The following is a 4,487-nucleotide window of genomic DNA, read 5'->3' as shown; positions in this document are numbered from 1 at the left end:
GTTTTCAGTCAGTTCGCAGTTTGCAGGCCTTTCATATGCTAAGTTTAATTTATTCCTTTGAACTGGTTACTGCCGGTATATATAAACAACGGGTTTCTATGTGTTGATTTTGTTCCCTGAAACTTTGCTGAATTTTTTATTAGCTCTAGAAGCTTTCTTATGGATTCTTTGGGATTTTATATACATAAGATCATTACGTCTGTGAATAGAGATAGTTTTACTTCTTCCTTTACAATTTAGATGCCTTTTTTCTGACCAAATTTGTCTGACTAGAACTTTACAAAAACAATGAAGTACGATTTGATAATCAAGTAGAGACGTCAAGTTGGCAATGGGATATGTGAGTGAGGAGTTTAGGGGAGAGGTTCACACTGGAGATATAAACTTGGAAACCATAAGCATATAGATAATATTGGAAGCTATAACACTGGATAAGATCACCAAGGGGTACAGTGTAAAGAGAAAGAATAGAAGAGTCCAGCACTGAGTCCTGGGTCACTCCAAATATAAGAATTTTGGAACAGAAGGAGGATCTAGCAATAGAAATTGAGAAGGAGCAGACAGTGAGGTAGGAGGAAAATCAAGAAAGTGAGATATTACAGAATTCAAATGAGGAAACATACCATAACTTGTTAAATCTACCTTATAAATAAATATTGAATCTGTCCTCTTCTGTCAATCTCGGCCCCTACTATTGAAGTCCAAACCAACATCATTACTTGCCTATGTTGCCATAATTCACCCTAACTTGTCTTTCTACATTCACCCTTTACTCCCCTCAAGTACATTAATAACCTGCATCCAGAGTGATATTTCTAAAATGTGGATTTTTGTCATGACATCTTCTTCTTTTATATTTTCCAATGGCTCCTCATTGATTATTTATTTTGGTTCTTCATTGTATCACTCTATGTCTTAGAACATGGTTCTTCATTGTATCACTCCATGTCTTAGAATATGCTTCCCTCTGCATAGAACACTCTCCCCTGCCTCTCTCCACACTTTTCTCATCTGTCAATTCTCAGATCCTCTAGGTGGGTGTTTCTGGCTCCCTCCCTTCCTGTGTTCCCCGTTCTACCAGTTTATCTAGAAGGTAGCACTCATCACACTCTTTTGCCAACGTCTGCTGTCTCTCTCCTTTATAAGATTGTGATCTCTGTGAAAGCAGTGGCTTCTATATATTTTGTTCAACTGCTTTCCTTTAGTGCCTGGCACACAGATTATGTTCTATATATGTTTGTTGGATGAGTGGCTCCGTTCCATGAATGCATGACTGTTTCCCAAGAGCATAAGGTACTGAGTTTTGCATTCTGTGACAATATTCAGCGTGGATACATGTTTTAAACTTGATTTGCCTCAGAGTTATATTCTTCTGACTTCTCATTTATGATCCATCACTATGTTGCACAATAATAAGTATGCATTAAAACTTTAACTTTTCTGTTAAAATGTACCATTCACAATAGACAAAGATGAGAAAACAACAACAAATAACCATTAACTGATGAATGGATAAAGAAAATGTTTATCCATTCATGCAATGGAATATTATTTGGCTATAAAAGGGAATGAAGCTCTGACACATTCTACAACATGGCTGAACCTTGCAACACATTATGCTCAGCGAAATCAGAAGCCAGACACAAAGACTGCATATTGTGTGATTCCATTCATATGAAATATCCAGAAGAAGCTAATCCATAGAGACATATAGCAGATGAGTGGTTATCTAGGGCCGGAGGGCTCAGAGGAAATGGGGAGCGACTCTTTAATAGATATAGTGTTTCCATTTGGGATGATGAAAATGTTCTGAAACTAGATAACATTGATGCTTGCACATTGTGAATGTACCACATGCCTCTGAAATGTAAACTTTAAAATGGTTAAAATGGTGAATTTGAAGTTATGTGCATTTTACCACAACATAAATAAATACATAGACAGAGAATCACATATAGCAGATAACCTTTGGTGCCATTTGTCTGATTGCTGCACAAGGTTCTTCAATATTCAGAGCCCATTGGGCCCCTTGATATCACATTTTTTCTCTTCCTTTACTGGCTGTGTGGCCTTATGGGAGTTCACTTCATTTCTCTGTCTCTTAAATTAGCACATCTGTAAAATGGGAAGAATAATAGTTGTTCCACCGACCTTCCAAGGGTCCTGTTTATCTTTCGGGCAATAACACAGCTTTTCCAGACCCTTCGGATGGGAAACAGAATATCAGCCCAAAGAGCTCCTGGTCTTGCTGCAGTCTTGGGTGAGAATGGCTCAGCAAAGCCAGAAATGGAACAAATGTTTCATAGGGTTCTCATCGGCTGATCTGTCCTTGCAATGCTGTACCACCCTCCTACACACCCAAATACCTGGCATTTAAACCACACAGGGATACATCAGCCGAAACACATAGAGTGGGTACTTAAGCGTTACAAAAGGGCAGCATGTTCCAGCATAAGTAGATCCTCTCACAGGCAGCATCCTCAGTGAGCCACCGCTGGGAAGCCAGTGTGAATGCATCGGAGTCGGGCTACTGTGTTGCTCCTTCCCTCACTGAGCCATCAGGAAACAGACCATAAAGACAAAAGTGGCAGGGGGTGGAATGCACACAAGGTTGACCTAAAAGAGGATCAGGTCCAGTGTGAACCACAGAGATACCGACAGGGTCATTCTGACCATTACAACCTCTGGATAAAATCCCTATTCCAGGAGAAGGCCAGGAGTCTCTTTTTATGTAGGAGTTACTCCAGAACAACTTTTATTTCCCTTAATGAGTTTATACCTAGGCCCTTTCCCAGACTTCTGCAACTTCTTGGGTCATCCATATCAAGACAAGTTAATTGAACTACATGCTTCAAATGGAAGCATGCTCGTCGTCACCTACTGTAGGTCCCCAAAGGATCAAACTTGTTGATGAAGATACTGTTGGTGATAATGATAAACAACAATACCATTTCTGCCAATAGCTTTCATTTGTAGGGGTCTACCTTGTGTCAGGCATCCAGTGGGTTATATCTTAAATTCTCACAATAACCCTATGCAGGAAGTACTATTATTAGCCCCATTTTATAAATGAGGATGATTAGGATTAGGGAAGTGATTTTCTTGAGGTCCATAGCTAGTGGGCGGCATAATTGGGCCTTGGGCCACCCGATTCCAAAGTCTAGGGCCCTTCCCTTGTACTTCATTGCCTCTTCCCCTTCCCCTTTCCGCTATCTGCCGGTTCTTTCAGCTCCCCAGGCCACTTCCCTTTCTCTTAGCTTCTCAGTGAAACTAGAACAGAAGAAAAGAAACTGGGGATGACCCTCACCTCCTCACTGGGCCTCCTGCCCTCTGAAGCTCAAGCCCAAGTCCCAAGATGGGCTTCCAGATAATCTCAAATAGCCTTGGGGCCATCCCTTCAAAACCCTGCAGCACACCTTGGACTGGACACCAGTGGCAGCTGAGGCTCTGTGAACCTTCTTAGCCTCTCCCAAATTCAGAGAGTTTGAAGTAGAATAAAAACTCTGTTTTTCAAAGGTAAGTCTTCTTTGGAATGTCAGTCAATTCTTAATTTCAACACATGAGCCTGAACTGAAGGAGATATCTTACTAATAGCTGCCCTACAGCTGGGCAGTGTTCTATAGTGTCTCCCAGCTGTAGAGCAGGTATTAGTAAGATAAACCCAGATCCATACTAAAGGTGTGGAGGAGCCCTGGTGAGCTGGAAGTTTCCCATCCCCAACTCACAGAATCATGATGTGATCTGTAAGATTCCTCAATTCCTGCCCCTATGAGTGCTCAAGGCTCTTCCCTCGTCTCTGGACTTAGAGTTGGATATGGCATAAAACATGATTCATGCTATATTTTACGGTAACCCCCAAGATGTGAGGTCAGAGGTGGGGGAGATTGGAGGCAGAGCAGTCAACTGGGGGCTTTAAAAAGAGTCCATGAAAAGATAATGAATTGATAAGACAGATCCCTGAGCCTGGTAGGATTCATATAATATGGCATCTGATTGCCAATTAGGCCCTCGATCTCACTGTGTCCATCCCTACTGCTGTGCCTTTCAGCATGCTTGCGCCTCCTGCTGGCATGCTTTCCCCCATATCTGCTTCTCAAAATCTCCACTGTCTTCCCAATCCTATCCAAAAGGCCACCCCATCCAGAGGCCTAGCTTGCTATTCTTCTCCTCCTTGTGCCCAGCCACTGGCGATTCTTCCTCACTCCAACCCCTAAAGCGTGCTCTGTGTGCTTCTCACCTGGAGTCCCTTACGACTCCTATATTAGAATTCCCAGTGCACATTTCCCACTCCCTTGCAAAGCTGGGAGAGCTTTGAGACTCATGCAACATTGGAGTGCTCAGCACTGGGCCTGGCACGAAGTAAAAGCCCAATAAACACTCATTGACTTCAATGCTTTGAATAGCATTTGGGGGCTGGCACACATTCCCTACTCTCCACAGGCCCGCTGAGTTTTGGCTCAGAGGGAAATAATGTGTTTGCTCTTCCC

The sequence above is a fragment of the Nomascus leucogenys genome, chromosome X, assembly GCF_006542625.1.
Source record: "Nomascus leucogenys isolate Asia chromosome X, Asia_NLE_v1, whole genome shotgun sequence".
Lineage (NCBI taxonomy): Eukaryota > Metazoa > Chordata > Mammalia > Primates > Hylobatidae > Nomascus > Nomascus leucogenys.
Note: the sequence above shows the minus strand (reverse complement) of the source record.